Genomic DNA, 20131 nt, shown 5'->3' on the forward strand with positions numbered 1-20131 from the left:
CTATCCTTCCGCCAAACAACTATTCGAATACAGGCAGACCTCAATGACAGTGAAGGTTCGCTTCCAAATCACCATAATAAAGCTAATATGACAATGAAGCAAGTCACACCAATTTTTTGTTTACCAGTACACATAAGTTACATTTATACCATGTTATAGTCTATTTAATATACAATAGTTCATATCTAAAATAATGTACATAAATAATGTACATACTAATTTTTAAAAACTTTGTTAAAAAATGCTAACCCATCATTCGGTGAGTAAAAATATTTTTGCAGTTGCAAAGTCTTGTTCACTTTGTTGATGGCTGCTGATCAGTGTGGTGGTGGCTCAAGGCTGGGGTAACTGTGGCAAGTTCTTATAAAACAACAATAACATTTGCCTCATCGATTGACTCTCAAAAACACTTGAACATTTATTGAGGTCACTGTAGGGTTGCAAATTGGCCTAATTTCAATTACGTTATGTCTCAAGGAACAGAGAGGCCCAGGGAAAAGGAAAAAGACTGGGAACAGCTGGTCACAGAAGCACTGAACATGCAATATTTGTTGCTTAAGTTCATTTTAGGTGGGCACAGTTCGTGGCACTCTAATACAATACCAACATCAAAGATCTTTAATACCAAATAAAATAACAGATAAAATAATATTGAAAAAGTTTGAAATACTGTGAGAATTATTAAAATATGACAGAGACATGATGTGATCCCATATTGAAAAAATGGAGCCATAAACTTGCTTGACATAGGGGTGCTACAAACTTTCAATCTGTAAAAAACACAATTATCTGTAAAGATCAATAAAGCAAAGCACAATAAAGTGAGGTATGCCTATACTTGGAGATAACTATTATATACTTTTTTCTCCAGTTGAACACTTTCCCTTCCTTCAATTGATCCTCCTACAAAATAAGTCTTGAGGTTTCTGAATCCTTCCAATTAAAATAACTAGGGCATTTTCTTTGATTTTAAAAAGAAAACAAATCCAAAAACTAGATTCATCAATCCTAATAATCAAAGCAGATTACTCCACAGAAGTAATCAAGTAGATTAACCTTTTATCTCATACATAACAAAATCCTTGCTCCGTGTTCTTACATACAAAATTGAATGAAAAGGCATTTTTTAAGTGCTTCAATATGTGTAAAAAGCATTGTGCCAAGCACTAAGGATAAGCAAGATCATTCCTGCTTTCAGGGGTCTCACAGGAGAAACAACATATAGGCAAATTCAACTAAGTCAGATGGAAAGCCCCAGTGGAGACCACTGGGTATATCAAAACAAGGTAGAGCAAACATTTGATGTCATTTCCAATAATAAAACCATATACTTTTCTAGTTTTGTGCCAGTTCATTTGAGAAGAATGAGAGAGGTAAAAACATGCATAATGAAGCAAAACAAATTTTCACCTTGGCTATGTCTGACAATGTTTGTTTCACTCTACAACCTAAATCTATTCCTTCTCTGTCAGGAGGTGGGGATTATTGTAAATTCTTTAGAATTGTTGGTCACTGCACTGATCAAATAAATATTTCAAAGTGGTCTTTATAATGATATATTGTATAAACTGTCTCGTGGTTCTGTTCATTTCAGTATGCATCAGTTCATATAAGTTTTTTATGTTTCTGTCATTTGTTATGGTACCAAAGTATTCCATGACATTCACACAATTTCTTTAGCTATTGCCCAACTGAAAAGTATATCGGTGGTTTCCAGTCTTCAAATTTTCTTTTCTAGGTCTTTAGTAGCTAGCTGCTGAACATCAGGAGCTGTGGCACCTGCAGAAGTAGTTGAGCCAGGTCATGCATGCTCTACAAAGCTTGCTCCTGTGAATGGCTTTAAGTATCAGATTATAAGCAAGACTTTTAAGTCAGAAGTACTGCAATTACCCGGAATCTTGGATGCAGAGTCCTCCTTTTAAGCATAAGGAGTAAAAGGGGGAAGATGGCAAGTATGACATTTTCTATATCAGACAATTGGATTGGTTCTGGAGATGACTGGCATGTTAAGAAATGCTCTATTGGAGGACAGCTGCAGAGTCTGGGCTGAAAGCAGGGTTAGTAATCTGAAGGATATACTATTCCCAGAACTCTTGGTCTGATCAACCAGCTTCACTTACATGTAGAAGAAAATTCTGTAAGAATCCAAAATCTTCCAGAAACAATTCTTATATAAAAAAAAAATGTTACTCTAACCAGGGTTCAAAGGAAGTCCATTGAAGCATTCATCTAACATATTAAATGCCTACTTCGAGTAAGGTACTGTGCTAGACATAGATTTTTACGAGAATGCAAATATTTAGTTGATATTAATGGCATGACACAATCCCTGAAAGAATTTACAACATAGTATCAGAGAAACATTTATTTGACTTTCCTTCCACTGTCTTTCACTTTTCTCAACTGGAGGGGGATGGGGAAAAGGAAAGGAATTGGGAGGTGAGGAGAGAAAGAAAGGGGCAAACAGTAAGTTCAATTTTTTAATAAAACTTACTTGGAAAAAAATACACACACACACAAGTACAAATATATGTGTGTAAACACACATATATACTTAGCCTCTCACTGCTTTAGGAAAATTTCTAAAAAGTGGTAAAGAAGGTAACAATCTGAACTGGTAGTGTTTCCTATGCTAGTGGAATCAAAGGAGCAGTCCCTATGTCTATGTGAAATTTTATAAATTTTACTCCATTTTGTACTAAATTCAATAAAGTTTATCTTTAGCTTTATTATTGAACTTTAATGACCATCCATAAAATTTCAATTCCACATTTATTAAGTGATTACTATGTATTAAAAAAAAGCATTACACTAAGGCAAGACTGGGATTACAAATATGAAAAAGTAAAAAATACCAACTAGTAAGTCTGCTACAAGAGAAATCTAAATAAACCACAACTCACATTCATATAGCAAATGTCATACCTCACTCTATTCAGGCTCTCTAATATACTTAGAATTCCTTCAAAGCTGGTAAGAAAGGAGGGAAACAGGTTTAAGAGAGGGAAATCAGAAGAGAATTTTTGACACCAAAGATCTAACCATCAGAGTAGATCCTACTGAGATTAAAGAAACATCCACTATACACCAACAGCAAACAAAATTTTAAACCATTAATTAGAGGAATGGCTAATAAATCATGGTACATTAATGGATTGGAATGTTAATGCTTATCATGATATAATGAATATGAAGAATTTAGGGAAATATGAAAGACCTACATGAACTGAAAAGTAAGCAGAACCAGAAAAACAACATATGACTACAATAAAATGGAAATAATAAAACAAAACTGAATGTTGTGTAATTATGACCAAGCTTGACCATGAATGTGGAACAATTCATACACTGTCAGATATGATTGATGTGTTAATTTTGCTAAGCTAATTTCTTTTTCTCCTTTTTCTCTTTTATTTGTTATTACAAAGGATATAAAAAATATACTAAAAAATTAAAGTTATATTAAAAAGTTAGAAATGACTATAAAATCAACTATCAGTAAATTTGTAGATGGGGTGAGGGTATTTCACCTGATGAGCCATTTCTTCAAATTATCATCCAATCTCTCTTCTCATTTTTATAGCCAAATTCCTAGACAAAAATTTCTACACTCATTGTCCATCTTCCTCATCTGCTACCCACATCCCAATCCTTTGCTATCTGACTTCCTAAGCCCACTAAAATCTAGAAACAATCTCTGCATAGCTAAAAATGAGCTAAAGTGTTAAAACTTTTTCTGTCCTCATTCTTTTTTACTTCTCTGCAAACAATTCAAGCACTCTTCTTAAACACATTGTTTTCCTTAGGCTTTCAAAGACACGATTTTCTTAGTTCTCCTACAAGTTCCTTTTCCAGTCTTCTTTTGGCATCCAGTAAGTCCTATCTTAAAGTCCTTTTCTCTTCAAACTCTCATCCTTGGTATTATGTTAACTCTCAAGGACTCAATTCCCAATTGATATATTTAGTTCTATTTTTTTTTCTTGAATTCTAGTTTTACATTATCAACTAAAGCCACCTGGTTGCATTTGGAAATATTATAGATCTAAAAAAAAAAAAAAAAAAAGCAAAAAAACAATATGCTCAAAGATATAAAATCATATTTATGCAAAAATGCATTCCTCTTCAAAAACATTCTCATTTCTCAAGAGTACCATCATCTATAAAGTCATGTGGTTCAAAAAATAAAATAAAAATAGCCTCTTCCCTTTTCATGCAGTCTTCTAGAAAAATGTTTCTTCCATTATCATCCCTCTCTTATATTCACTCTCTGTCTACTAGCTACTTACCTACTGCTTACATAAAATGCCAACATTTCTCCAATTCTCAAAAAATAATTAAAAAAAAAAAACACCTCACCTGATCCATCCATTTCTAATAGCTATCATCCTTCTATCTTCCCTCCCATTCATGACTAAACTCTTAGTCCTCTACAACAGGTGCCTTCACTAACACTCTCTATAACCTGATTTCTGACTTCAATCAAAATTGCTCTCTCCAAAGCTTAAAATAATGTCTTCATTGCTAAATCTGAAAGCATTTTCTCAAAACCCATCCTGTAGCCTGTAACACTAGAGATTACTCTCTTCTCCTTTGAGTTTTCTTTTTTCTTAGTTCAACACTGCTTCCTCACGGTTCCTTCTTCCTCGATCTCCTCTGCTTGATCTTCATTCATAGCATTTCCACAAACAAGGGTAGTCCCATAGGATTCTGGGCTGGTTCAGCTTCAGTTCTCTCTCTATGCTATTTTATTTGGTGCTCTCCTCAGCATCCGTAGAGATCAGCTGAATAGATCTGATCAATTCTCAGCTGATGACTAATTCTCTCTATGCAAATGAATCTCAGATTTTTTTGTCCAGCTCTAACCTTTTTCCAGACTTCCACTCCTCACAGCTCCAGCTTGGACCTTGCAAACTGGAAGCCCTATAAGACAACCTAAACTCAATATGACCCAAAATTAATCTATTATCTTTCCCCAAAATCTCTGTCTCGCCTCCCTATTACTGTTGTAGGTGCCACTCTCCTAATTATCCAGCTTTGAAACCTAGGTGTCATCCTTAATTTCTCTCAGGTCCCCATGTTTAATCAGTTAGTTGTTAAGTACTGTCACTTTTACCTTCATAACCTCTCTTCTGACACCCAAGAAACTCATCACCCTTTCACTGACTACTGACTACAGCCTACAAGCCGGTCTCCCTGGCTTTAATCTCTTCTCACTCCAGAGCCAGATGGAGCTTCTGACCACAGAGACCCAGGATCTGGTGTGCCAGAGGGCCAGGTTCTCTGTGAATAAGCCCGGAGAGAAAGAATGGTTGATTAAGAAAGCTACTTCTTCATGATTATCTTAAAATGATCTTTGATCTAAATGCATTAAAGGGTCAAGTCCTTACCTTTTCACCTACATTTTCTCTAATTTGAGCATAGGGGATTGGAGACCTGAAGACAACAGACTGTACTACTGTACTTTTTCTCACTTTATTTTTTTTCTAATTACAAGTAGTAGTAAACTGTAAAAGTCCTAAGGAAATGATTTACCTTGCAAAGTTACTAAAAAGATAGATCTAAAAATGAAGATATGACTACCATAAAAAAATTATTATTAAAGAACAAAAATAACATATGAAGTGTTAAGGATGCAGTAAATGATCAGAGTCAAATATCACTAAAGTTCTATTAAGATAAAATTATAAATATTAATTTTCTAGTTGCTGTTCCCCGGAAGGCCTCTACCTCTAAAATGTTGACAAGATTTGACAATGGCTCCTGTGGCTGTAGATTATTGGAATGAACACTAGCCTGGGAGTCAAGGGGAACTCCAGTTAAAATGCCAAGATTTACCAGCTGTATAACTCTGGCAAATCATTTAATATAAGAACACTGATACAGAGCATAAAAAGACCTCAGAAGTCATCTGGTGCTTTCTGAGTTTCAATTTCCTCATTTATAAAATGGTGAAAATACTTGTCACCCAGAAATTGTTGGGAGGAAAGTATTTTTTAAAAAATACTATGTAAATATGAATTGCTGAGTATCAATTGTATACAATAACAGAAATATACATAAGACCAAAAGCCATCATAAAATGCACGTTGCAGGCAGCGAGGTGGTGCAGGTCTCTTAAGTCAGGAGGACCCGAGTTCAAATCTGACCTCAAGACATTTAACACTTCCTGGCTGTGTGATCCTGGGCTTAACTTCAATTGCCTCAGCAAAAAATAATTCATTAAAATGCTTATTGTTAATGAATATAAACAAATAAGACTCAAAAGAACTGCAAACAACGAAAATATGAAGTCATTTAGCACTATTATTTTTTAAAATCAAACAAAGTAACAGCTTTCCCCCCTCAGGTAACCAGCTTCAAGATTGTAGTTAATGCAATTTTGTTAAATTGTTCATTTTTAAAATTTTTTTTACAAGGAAGGGAATGCTAGGTAGAACATGGAGGTCCATTATTGGGTAACAAAAAGGATCAATTTTTAAGTTTAAGTTATTAGTAATTAATTTCAAAACCTGTTTTTTAAAAGCAACAGCAATTTGTTGTTGTGGTACTCCAGGACTCACTATTAACAACATAATGTGATTTGTAAGAGTTTTTCAAATCAATTTTGTTTTAAAAGACTTTTGCTTCCATTTCCAAAGGATGACAAGGTTATTTCTAAATGATGGAAATAAAATTCCACAGGGCCATTTTTCAAAATAAAATCTATTCTTTGTTATTGTGTTGTTTCAATTATATCCTACTCTTCATAAGCCCATTTGGGGATTTCTGGACAAAGATACTGAAGTGGTTTGCTCTTTCCTTCTTCAGCTCATTTTACAAATGAAGAACTGATTTAAATATCTTGCCCAGGGTCACACAGCTAGTTTGTGTCTAAAGTGAGATTTGAACTCAGAAGAATGAGTCTTTCTGACTTCAGATCAGACCTTCTATCCTCTGAGCCAAAGTATTCCAGAAAGCACTAATTTTCTATTTCAATATAAAGAAACAAGTAATACGTGATTGCCACAATACAAGTCAATCCTCCATTTATATTTTTTAGATATAGTCAAAACCAAGACAGATTAGGAAAATAAGGCATTATTAAAAAACAAACAAACAAACAAAATACCCACAAAAGTAACCTCTGAAATAAGCTGGGATGTTAGGTATTAAAACAGAGAATTTAAAACGCCGCAATCCTCAAATAGGAAAATTTTTGCCTGGATTCTAAATCTATTGAGGCTTACCAGCTATGACCAGTGGTGTCACTGAACCTTTCTGAGATTTAGTGTCCTCCCCAAGAAAAGTGCTGTTCAAATAAGAACATATATATATATGAAATATTCTGAAGGCATTAAAAGCATGTGTATATACATACATACATGCATATATTAAATTATTAATATTCTATTTTGATTTTAATTTAATTGTATATGGTACTCTTTATAAGACAAGGTTTTCATATAGCCACACAAAACATAAGATACATATAATAGGAAACATTTCTTGGGTAGAGATTTTACCAATTGCATGGATAATTTTTTCTTTAATTGTCACACCTTCCAAAATTCAAATGAATTCACAAAGGACATTACTGGGAAAGAATATAGTGTTAAGAGAAATTAAGTAAATTTTATTTTAAGTTTTACTAGTCTTTTTCCACCTCCTACACATATTCCCCTTAGAACCAGCCCTAATATGAATGAAAGCAAGTGACCCCAAAAAAGGATTACATTTGATAGTAAATACAAGCCTCATTCAACCTCCACTCTTAGGGGCCAAGATTAGCATGAGAAACCAAATTGAATAGGCAGCCTTTAAATACTGATCATTATTCCATTTCCGGAATTAGGCAGCATCCTACCTAGTCAATGCACCTGGAGTGAAGCAGACAAATTCAAATCCAGTTTCAACTTCTTTACTACCATGTTTCCCCGATAATAAGACCTATCCTGAAAATAAGACACCCACATACTCTTTAATATTCCGCTAAAATAAGCCCTCCCCCGAAAATAAGCCCTATCGAACTTACTATGAACACGGTCATCATGGTGATCCCCTGCGCTATATGCTGCGTAGCGGTACCTTCAGTAAGCAGCGCCGCCCTCCCCTCCCGGGTGAAACGCACGTCGCGCTCCGAGCTGCATCCAATCAGAGCTGCAGCAGTGAGCGCGTCATCCTCTTCTTCCCTGGTGATTTGCTTGCTGGCGCTACTGAGAGCAGCGCCGCGGAGTAGAGCTGAGACAGGACCATCTAAAAACTCGGTAAGTTCAGTAAGCGATGGAGAATAAAATAAGCACTCAGGGGGCATGATGGAGGCTAAAAGGGGCATGATGGAGGCTAAAATGGGCATGATGGAGGATAAAAGGGGCATGATGGAGGATAAAATAAGCCCTCCCCTGAAAATAAGCCCTCTGGTGTTTTTTAGTCCCAAAAAAATAATAAGACAGTGTCTTATTATCGGGGAAACACGGTAGGTCTAAAACCAAACGGATATAATAACATCTACTTCACAAGGTTGATGTGAGGATCAAATATGAGGTAATATTTACAAAGCACTTAACACAGTGACAGGCACATTGTCAGCACTTAAATGCTTATTACTTTGCTACACTCTGCATCACCTCAAAGGGGTCTTTCAAAGTTTCTTTGAATTCCAGTAAAAATATATTATTCCATTACATTCATAGGCTGTCCAAATATTCTCCAACTATCAGTTCATTTTATTTCCACAAAAAGTGATAAAATAAATATTTTCACCTATTTGGCATACAAAACCAGGAAATTCTAAATGGTTTCCCAGAATTATATCATTTCACAAATACAAAAAGTTTATGTCTTTTAATTTTGATATATTTTACATGGGCCACTGTATTTAATGACAGATACCTTCTTTCTCTGTATGATGATTTTATCTATACTGTTGCAGTCACTGCATTGTTCTTTTGGTTCTGGTTGCTCACCTCCTCAACCCCTTACCAACCCCCTCACTCTGCTTCACTTCATCCAATCAGGGGGATAGTCTGACACAGAAGATAATTGGACCTGGGAATGAGAGAATATGGTGCTTCTCAGATCTAGTGCATACCAGTTCCCTTCTCTCTAGACATCAGATTTTTAAAAAACAAAACGATAGGGTTGGACTAAGGTGATTTCTAAGTTCTCTTCTAGATCTAAATCTTATATTATCTAATGATGTCATGATTCTCTGAATTCTTCATATTCACAAGACAGTATCTGTTTTTCAATTAGCTCAGTCTAACGGAGAAAACTGCAGGAAAATATGTACAAACAAGCAATAAGTAGGATGAACTGGAAATAACAAATACAAGAAAGGCATTAGCATTAAAGAAGATGAGAAAAGACTTCTAAAAAATAATGTTTAGCTATTTGGTACAGATTAAGAAATAAACTGGTGTATAGATGGAATAGCTTAGGTACATAAGACACAATAATCAATGACTATAATAATCTACTACTTGATAAATTCATAGACTCCAGCTTCTAGGATAAGAACTCATAATTTGACAAAAATTGCTGGGAAAACTGGAAAACAGTTATGGCAGAAACTAGACAATGACCAACATTTCACATCCTTTGGTCAAGATAAGGTCAAAAGACATAAAAAGCTATGCTATAAGCAAATTTAAAAGACCAAGAAATATTTTACCTGTCAAGAACTTGGAGAAAAGATGAATTTATGACCAAACAAGAATAGAAAACATTATGAAATGCAAAATGGATAATTTTGATTACCTTAAATTTAAAGGGTTTTGTTTTTTTTTTTTTTTTTTTTTTGTGCAAACAAAATCAATCAACCAAGATTAGAAGGGAAGCATTGTTTCTGACAAAGGCTTCATTTATAAACAGAGCATTTTCAGATGAAGAAATTAAAATTATCTATAGTCATATGAAAAAATGCTCTACATCATTAATAATTAGGGAAACACAAATCAAAAAAACTTTGAGGAATCACTTCACATCTATCAGATTGACTTAGATAATAGGAAAAACTAATGATTGATGTTGGAGGGGATGCAGGAAAACTATGCATTGGTAGAATTGTGAACTGATCCAGTTATTCTGGAGAGCAATTTGCAACTATGATCAAAGAGCTATAAAACTATGCAGACCCTTTGATCCAGCAATGTCTCTACTGGGTCTGTATCCCAAAGAGATAATACAATAGGGAAAATGGCCCACATGCACACAATTGTTTGTAGCAATTCTTTTTGTGGTGGCAAAGAACTGGAAATTGAGTGGATTCCCATCAACTGGGAAATGGTTGAATAAGCTGTGGTATTTGAACGTAATTGAATACTACTGTTGTATAAAAAATAAGGAATAGTCTGATTTCAGAAAAACTTGGGAAGACTTACATGAAAGGATGCTGAGTGAATTGAGCAGAAGAACATTATTCACAGTAATAGCAAGATGGTATCATCAACTACGACAGACTTAACTCTTCAGCAACATACTGAACCAGGACAATTCAAATAAACTTGGGATGGAAAATCTCAAGAGAGAGAATTACAGAAACTAAATTCAGTTTGAAGCATACTATTTTCATCTTTTTTAAGTTTCTTTTCTTTGTTGTTTTTCCATTTTGTTTTGATTTTTCTTTCACAACACGACTCATATGGAAATATGTTCAAAATGGTACAAACTACATTAGATTGTTTACTATCTTCAGGAGGGGGAGGGAAGGAAGAGAGAAAAAAATTTTGAACTCAAAATCTTACAAAAGTGAATGTTGAAAACTATCTTTACATATAAATGGAAAAAATAAAATACTATTAAGTGAAAATAAATTGAAGATAGCATTTAAACTGGGACTTAAAAGAAGTCAGGAAGCAGATATGTGGATGGAGTGCATTCTAGGCATGAGGAACAGCCTATGAAAATGTCTGAATTCTGGAGATAGAGTGAAGACCAGCAATGAGACCAATGTCACTGAATTATAGTTTGTGGAGAATAATCAGATATAAAATACTGGAAAACTAAGAGGGGTGCAGGTTTGAATGTCAAACAGGATTTTATATATTTATATATTTGAGGGTGAAAGGCAGTCACTGGATTGTACTAAATAAAATGTGACATCATTAGATCTGCACTTTAGGAAGACTGATTTGATAACTATTTGGATAGCTCCAAGTGCTAAGAGATTTGAGGCAAGGAAACCAAGCAACAGTCTACTTGAAATAGTACAAATAGAAGATAATGAGGGCCTTCCCCAGGGCTGTGGTGGAAGTGTCATAGAAAAGAAGGGGACATATGAAAGATATTACAGGGTAAAATTAACAGATTAGCAACTCATAGAATGGGGGTTGGGGAAGTGAAAAAGTGTGATGAATGGAAAATGAGGATAACTAGTAACAGACAGTAATAGAAAATCTTGGGAAAGGGAATAACTTAGGGGAAAAGATAATGAATTCAGTTCTGTAAATGCTGAATATAAGATGTCTATACAATATCTAGTTTAAGTTATCTCATATATAGGCAATTGGAGATATGAGTCTGAAGTTAAAGCTGAATAAGTGGATCTGAGAATCATCAGAATTAGAGATCACCAAGTGAAATACAGAGATATAAAACTTCAGGCCCAAACCAAAATAAAAAGTAATTGAAAAATATTTAACCAAATGTAAAAAATATAATACAACATAATCTTAAATTGTAGTTTTCTATGTCATTATGTGGCTGTCAAGATCAGCTTCTATTTGAAATTGGGCCTACTGATGAGAAGAGAGCCCAGGACAGAAACCTTACAAGGATAGTTTATAGTTATTCTAGTTTAGGATTGTTTTGATTTTTTCCATTCTCTGATTAGTGATTTTGGATTTTTTTTAAAATATGTTTTTCTTTTGCAAATCATTAAATTGGATGGAAACGGTTCTTAACCTCATAGGGTCTATCAATCCCTTCTAGGTTCTCAATGTCAGGTATTTATCATTTATTTAATGCAAAGTTTCTTCCCCAAATTTTACTTTTTCTTGTACTTCTGGATGTGCTGATTTGTTGATTTATCCAAAAGGATTTTTATTTTATGTAATTAACATGCTTAACTGTGACAATTAAATTATTCTATAAATTTTTTTGTGACATAACTTTTTATATTTAGCCAGCATCCACTTGGAATATTTGTAAAAATCTAAATAATATTCTTATCTAAATCTATTTTTCAGTGAACTGCTTTTTAGTTTTTCAAATAGTCATTATAGAACAGAATTCCTTTAGTCAGTAATTTGTTCTCTTGGTTTTTTCCAAACACTACAATGCTGCATATATATATATATAAATTTTTTTTGGTAGATCCTGCCTATCTGATCTACAATCCATTTTCATAATTCTATATATCTTATTTAATGCAGTTTAAAAAATCCTGAGTCCATATGCTTCACCAGACTGCCAAAGGAGTTTATGAACACTTCTATCAATCCCTTACATATTTTGAATGCCAGATATTTATCAGTTATTTAGTGCAAAGTTTACCCCAGAATCTTCAAAAATATCCTGGCCTAGAACACCTAGTATGTATAAAAGATTCTCACTAAAAATGTATATACCCAAAGGCAAAAAAACAAAACAAACAAAAAAAAAAAAAAAAAAAAAAAAAAACGATTAAATTATGTAAATTTAAAGAATATTCTATATGGAAAAACTAACAGAATTGGAAAAAAAAATTCTGAAGGACAGAGATTCAAGAAAGCTTTGACAAGTAAAAGATGTTATAAGTAAAAGGGGTGGGAAAATCAAAACAAAGTGTCCTGAGACAAAAGATATGGTCCCACCATAGTTTACTTTGGGTTAATAACAATTTAAGTATCATAACGAAGGTCAAGTGGTTATAGAACATCAATGCCTTATTTCTTGAGAGGAACAGTTCTAAAATACATTATATTATTGAATAAGCCTTTACTTGTGTGATAATAGAAACTATTAAATAGTATTAAAAATATATAGTATTTTTTTTTAAATGTGCTTGACAAATATCATTCAGTCATGGAGGAAGACCCACACAGGGACCAAATTAAAGATGGATTTCCTATAGTGAGGTATGTCCACAAGCTGCCAGTTGAACTATCAATGTACAAACCCTGAAATGTTGCAGATTCTCCTTTCAAGCAGCTCAGTTTGACCTAACTATCCACACAGAAAAAAGTACACTGATGAAGTACAGTTATCTAGACTATGATATAAAATTGGATAAATATCAACTTCATCCAGAATTGAAAGAGGAAGAGAACTGGCTCAACTGTATTTGGAATACTTTCAACGACCACAAGCTTATCACTGAAACAAAAAAAGAAATCTTAGCAATTCAAAATCCTTCCAATGATATTACCAATGATACTACAAACAAACAAAACCATGAAAAATTCAAATCTTCAAGAAATAAAAAAGTGTTACTTAAAGGGGAATGAAGAGATTACATGATGACCATAAAAAACAAAACAAAACAATTTTACAAATTGCACACTAAAAGTGCAGTGAAAGGGGAAAATGTATGCCTAAGTAAGGTAGGACAAATTAGGATTCACTAGACACATATGGAAAAATAGTTTGTAACCCAGGGTAAGCATATTGAAGAAAAGAACAAAAAAAGATATATTAGAAGTAGAAATCACAAGAGATATTCTATAAAGGGAGGAGAAAAAAAAAAAGTAACAACATAGCTTATATTTATATAAGACTTTAACAATTGTCAAAAATAATTTACAAAATACTATTTAATTTGAACCTATTTAATATTCTCAGCCTTAGGTCTCTAATGGTAAGGGATTTGTTCAAGGTCATACAGCTAATAAGTGCTAGCGTCAGTATTAAAAACTATTCAAATTCAATGAATAATTATTAAGGTCTTACTATATTGCTAGGCACTGGGCAAAGCCTAGGCATCTGACTGGTCTGACTCCAAGTTCAGTGTTCTTTCCACTGACTTGCTGCTTCTCTTAAATTATCACATTTCAATTTAAGAGTTTCTTGTGAGAAGAAAAATTTAAAAGACAAACTAAAAAGTACCCTTTGAAAAATGGCCACAAGGACAGTTATTTATTCAAATAGCTAACATGCTTCTGTTATGTGCTATCTAAGCTGCTCACAAGGAGCTTACATTCTAATGAAAGTGATAAGATATTTAAGAAAACACAATGTACATGCACACACAGGTTAATTTTAGGGAAGAGGGCACCATTAGCTGAAGGATCAGGAAAGGATTTATGTAGGTGATACTGAAACTTAGTTTTGAAGTAAATCAGGAATTTCAAAGAGAGAGGAAGAAAAGAAACAAAAGAGAAAAGCATTTCAAGGGGGAAAAGGGGGAAGGAAGCTAGGCAAAGAAAAAGGCTCTACACAAAGAAAATATCTGATTCTGTAAAATCATGATTATAATAAGGATAGAATCACTCAAGATTATTTTGATTTCTATTTCTCTCTGTCTAAAATAATTCCAAGAAGCTTACAAAGATAAGGGACCGAGCTGTGAAGGGCCAAACAGATGAGCTTTTTATCCTACATAAGAAATAGGAGATATTAATTATGGAATGGGGTTAGATAATATGGTCAGACCTACACTTTAAGAAAATCACTTTGGCTACTAAATGAAAGATAGATTGGACAGAAATAAGCTAGAAAGACTAAACAGGAAGGCTACTCCAATATTTCCAACAAGAGGTTATGAAAACTATATAAGTACAGAAATGGGGATTCTGTGGAGTTTGAAAACAAAATTAGGCAATTGATTGGATATATTTAGAATGCAGAAGATAGTTTTGAGGCTTCAAACTTGGGTAACTGGAAGGATAGAGATATGCTTGAAAACAATGGGAAAGGGCAGAACAAGTATGCAACAAGATATTGAGTAATATTTTAGACATAGGAGTTTTAATTATATGTGGACTACTGAGTTAGAAATGAAGGACTACAGCTCAGGAGAGCCACCAGGGCTCCATATATAGATCTGGGTATTACTCACAGAGATTGAAACCATAGAAGCTAAACATACACAATGGATCTCATCCTTACAAACAAAATAACTGTTTCTTTGACCTGGATGTTGTACAATATGGGCCCTATTGGATCCAACAATCTTGCAGACTGACAGGAGAAGAAAGAAGTTTAGCTGGAGATTGGGAAACTAAGCCATTTTTAATCCTCTCCTACTTGAGGATAATTGTAGAAAAACTGAGTGCATTTAAAATACATAATTTATAAAGTTAAAGATAAGTTACGGTTTAATTTAAGTGCTTTAAGTGCCATTTTATTTGGTCACATCAATGGAAATTGAATGACAGACTATAGGAAAATTATTTTATCCTAACTTTTGACAGATATTTCAGCATCAAAATACCACTGGATCACAACATAGGAGGTAGAAAAAATTATAAAAGAGAAAAAATAAAGATTGGTATGTAGTACTCAGTTTATTATCCCTATCTTTTAGATGGGAAGGTGAAGTTAAGAAAGGTCAAATAACCAGCACTTAACACCATATTTAATAATTGCTAGAGCTGGGATTTAAATCCCCAAGTTCTAAATCCAAGTCAATTTTAATAGTCTTTCTTTTCTCTCTCTGCTGCTCAATGATGATAAGGTTTGACCAACCTCAAACTCAAGTTCAGTTTCATGAGATGCCTAAGGAACCTGACCACTATTTCTAAGGAGTTTCTAAAGAGAAATGTATTCTTTTTTTACAATCAACTTACTTGTAGAAATTTGCCTCCATAAAAAAGACATAGTATCATTTCTTAAAATTGTTGGGGGCTCTTCAGATCAACCTGATCCAAACTACAACAGTTTATTTCAAGAAAGAAGGGCCAAATTAGGAGCAATCTACATAAATTTTTAAATCATATCATCAATGAGGCCTTTCACAATTTTTCAAAGTACAGGAACATTCTGAACAAACAAAAATTTAGTTAATAAGCAAGGACACAAAATATTAATATTTTGTTGAATTGGGATTAAAAACATTGTATGAAATAAATTCACTATATTTCAAAATTATAAGATCTAAAGAAACAGTTCTAAATGTGGTAAGGATAATTACTTTTACCAGCTATTTCTCTACCAGACATTTCATTTTTATGAGTAACACTAGTACTGCTAGTATATTTCATCTGTATTTCCACAGCACTTTAGGTTTGTTTACACATTTCCCTTCAGCTATTACTCTGCTCAAAAGGGCAAATGGTAAAAGTAACAGCAAATAAAAATAAAAAAACAACTTTAAGACCTAAATAAGTATTAATGAGGAAACTACCTACCTTGACATATACCTTTTTACTAGGATAAAATGATCACCATGAAAATTCTACTATGAATTACTATTTTTGTCCATTCATTATTAAATATCCACACAAGCTAAATAATTTATGACCTCTTTGTAAAATTTCCACTACCTTTATATGGGTACTTATAAATGTTAACCCCAAAACTAAGATCAGTATTTACTCAATTAAAAAAAAAATTGTAAAAATCAATTACAGCATTCCCACCTATACGAATGTTAACAGCATACTTCTAGAAACTTCTAACAAAAAAAAGTTACAAAGTATTTCATTTCTTTGATTATTCACATACTACCATAAAATGAAACTTGAGACTATGTTTATATTAAATGGTAAAGTGAGGTAACTTTCTGGAGCAATAGCTTCTAATACTTTTCTCTTATTGCCCAATCTCTTAAAACATTCATGATGGCATTTATTGCCAGCTTTACAATTCACTTGAAGTTATTTAATTATTTATAATATTAAATGGACAGAGAACTAGATATAAGTAGATAAGACATAAGTGAAAACATAGCGTCTCAAAGTTAGAAAAAACTTGGGTTCAAGTCCCGCCTCCCATGGCTATTCCAAGCAATTCTATAAACGGGTTTTTAACATTCTTTGTGTGTCATGGACAGCTCCCTTCCCCAATGTTTAAATGCATAAAATAAATACGTAGAATTACAAAGGAAATCAGTTATATAAACATGTAGTTATTATTTTAAAAAGATTTTTAAGTTCACAGATCCCAGATTAAGAACTAAGACTAAGTTGCAAGTGATGATTTGTTTCCTTATGAGTTTACTGAGTCAATAATATCTCAGGTCCAGTCTTTTCTGTGTGTGTGTGTGTGTGTGTGTGTGTGTGTGTGTGTGTGTGTGTCTCTCTCTCTCTCTCTCTCTCTCTCTCTCTCTCTCTCTCTCTCTCTCTCTCTCTCTCTCTCTCTCGTAAAATATGCCCAAGGTCATTTAAAATCAGATAAGTGTATACAAAAGAATTTTACTTTAACCACCATTATTAATGTAGTAGCAAAGGACTGCTTAGGTCCTTAAACCAGGAGAGGGTGCTATGAATGCCCAACGTTCAAAGGATATGTTAGTCCATTTCTTTGGAAGCAATAGAAAACATGCCTTTGCTAGTTACACTTAATCTCACTGGGGTGGAGGCCTCGAAATCTGATTGACACAATACATATCAGATTTGATGTAATAATTATCATTAGAGTAATTCTATCAATTAAAAAAAATCGACGCTGCAAAACAGATTTGGCAAGATTTAAAATCAGTCCATACATAATACGGTCCTGACAGCGTCTTAAACAGTGGAGACATAGTATCAGAGAGGGGAAAAATAGGTAATCTTAGTCTACAAACACTTATGATGGAATTGATAATTATTTCTGCACCACTAATCCCTTGTAATGAATGAATCGCATCCTGAAAAGAAAAAATGGCCCCACGGTATTTTGCAATACTAGAATATTTTATCTCTGCCAACAATTTTTGGTGCATCATTCTCCACCCCTCTCCCTCCCCCCCCCCCCCCGAAAAATACGCAGACAGTAATCTACCCCTCAATACACAGCGCTAACACCCTTTTTCCCCCCACGACTTCCGCAGCCTTGCCCATAATCCAAAGCCTCTTTCGTTTCAGATTTATTCTGTTTGCAAACAAGCGAAAGGCGAATGCTCCAAAGCAAAGACCTTACCCTTGAAATCCCGCCATGCACGCAATAAAGAGGGCGAATCTCCTTCCTCCTGGAAAGGGGGGAGGAGGAAGGGGGGGAGAGAGAGAGAGAGAGAGAGAGAGATAGAGAAGAGAGAAGAGAGAGAGAGAGAGAGAGAGAGACAGGAGAGAGACAGAGAGAGACAGAGAGAGAGACAGAGAGAGAGAGACAGAGAGAGAGACAGAGAGAGAGAGAGAGAGAGAGAGAGAGAGAGAGAGAGAGAGAGAGAGAGAGAGAGAGAGAGAGAGAGAGAGAGAGAGAGAGAGAGAGAGAAGGGGAGGAGATGCTAGACGAAAGGAAGTAGGAAAAGGAAACAAAAGCAGGAGGGAATGGAGCCTAAGAAGCTGAGACAGAGGGAGGCGTCGAGGCTGGTGGAGTCGAGGAAACCGCGTCAGCCATGTTGTGTGTGTGTGTGTGTGTGTGTGTGTGTGTGTGTGTGTGTGTGTGTGTGTGTGTGTGTTTGTGTGGATCCGAAAATTTACAAAGCTACGGCTGCAATAGCGCTTTCGAGTCTTGGTACAGCAAGGGGGAGTCGGGGGCCGACGGGGGGAGGCGGAGAGAAAGGAGATGGGCTGAGGGGAGGAGGAAGAGGAGGGGGGTGCGTGCACACAAGAGGGAGAAGGAAAGAAGGGGACAGCGGAGAGCAGAAGCAGCAGACAAAGGAACCCAGCAATGCTTTCCTGGCTGTTTCTCCACATACGTACATACATACACGCACACACCCGCACGCGCGCGCACATACACAGACACGCACACTTTCTCCCTCTCTCTCCTTCCCCTTTGCTCCAGCAACTTCTAGCCTCGCAATCAGTGTGTGTGAACTCCAGAGTCGGGAGCAGCGTCAACAGCAGCTCCCTCTCCAGTCTCAACCTCTCACTAGCACCGACGCCACAGCTCCGACAACGCACAACACTCCGCCCCTGCTGCAATGCAGCCCCATTCTGCCGGATCTAATTGCCCCCCTCTAAAAATAATTCCGACACCCCCTTCCCCCGTTCCAAAATTCAGGATAAAGAAAAGACGGCAAACACAAATTCTTCAAAACAACTCCCCTCCCCCAGTCCGAACCAATCCCCCGCAGGGCTCGGGGCCCAAGACTAGGGGAACTAGAGCATCGCCACAAGGGGGAGCTCGTGGGATGCAGGTAAGGGGAGGAAAGTGAAGGATTGGGGCGGAGTGTGTGGGACAAAGAACCCAGACCCGGACAAGGGGGGGAGGGGGAGTGCTTCGGAGCACAGAACTGGAGAACAGAGGAGGCTGCTGGGCAGAGAGGTCCCCGAGGCGTAGGGGGTGGGGGTGGAGGAAACAGGACAGCGCCTCCCTCCGGGCACCAGAGGCTGAACAACAACGCGCCGCCGCCGCCCGCTCCCTCCGGAACTGTTCCCCAGGCTACGAAGGAGCAGCCCCCGGGGCAGCTGCGGTCTCCACCCCGGCTAGCTCCCGCCCTCCCCCGAGGCCGCCTCCTTTCTTACCTGAGCCGGTGCGGGCCGGAGGAGCGAGTCCCGCGAGTTGGGTCTCCGTCCTCGGTGCGGGAAGAGCCGGGCTAGGAGCGGCTGCAGCTTTACAAACTGCCCCCCCGAGGCTGCCCAGGGGCGGTTTGGGGGGGGCTTCCCGCCTGCGCCCCCGGACGCCGCCGCCGCCGCTGCCCCTTACCCACCCCTGCTCCCAGGGCTCAAACTTCCCAACTCAGCCGCTTAGCCGCTGCTGTTCCTGCTGCTGCTGCTGCCTGTCCGAGGCGGCGGCGATGGTGGCGGCGGCTCCAGCTCGCTTCTCGCCCCCCCTCCGCCTCCGTCTCCACGGCGGCTTCTCTGCCACATTTGGATCCCCACCCCACCCACCCCCCTCCTCCTCCTCCTCCTCCTCCTCCTCCTCCTCCTCCTCCTCCTCCTCCTCCTCCTTTTCCTCCTTCTCCTCCTCCCCTCCTTCCGTGTCTTACTCTTCGCTCTGGCGTCCCTGCCAGGATAGAGGCCTCACCTTCCTGCCAAATAGTGAGCCGCCCGCATCGAGCTGTTCAAAACACGCTCACCCATACCCACGGCCCCTCCTCCCTTTCCCAAAAACCAAAGCCAGACACCCAGTTTCCCCTCCCCCACCTTCTACTTCCCACACACAGTTCCCCTCCCCCCTCCCTCCCCAGTCGCCAGCCTCCTAGAGC

The 20131-nt window shown here is 36.6% G+C and overlaps 1 protein-coding gene across 11 annotated transcripts in view; it reads right to left on the bottom strand.

Moving 5' to 3' along the window:
* SPIN1 (spindlin 1) overlaps window positions 1-20131 on the bottom strand; it is a 211735-nt gene that overhangs the window by 80701 nt on the left and 110903 nt on the right. For 2 of the 11 annotated variants that reach the window (XM_074281486.1, XM_074281493.1), the window contains exon 1: window positions 19449-19582. The exons of 5 other annotated variants lie outside the window; for them this stretch is intronic. The gene's annotated coding sequence lies outside the window, so the exon portion shown is untranslated. Of the gene's footprint in view, window positions 1-17958; window positions 18067-19448; window positions 19583-19912; window positions 20039-20131 lie in introns of those variants that run through there. 4 more of the 11 variants (XM_074281487.1, XM_074281488.1, XM_074281496.1 and 1 more) reach the window with 4 other exon arrangements.

Source organism: Sminthopsis crassicaudata, chromosome 1, assembly GCF_048593235.1.
Source record: "Sminthopsis crassicaudata isolate SCR6 chromosome 1, ASM4859323v1, whole genome shotgun sequence".
Taxonomy (NCBI): domain Eukaryota; kingdom Metazoa; phylum Chordata; class Mammalia; order Dasyuromorphia; family Dasyuridae; genus Sminthopsis; species Sminthopsis crassicaudata.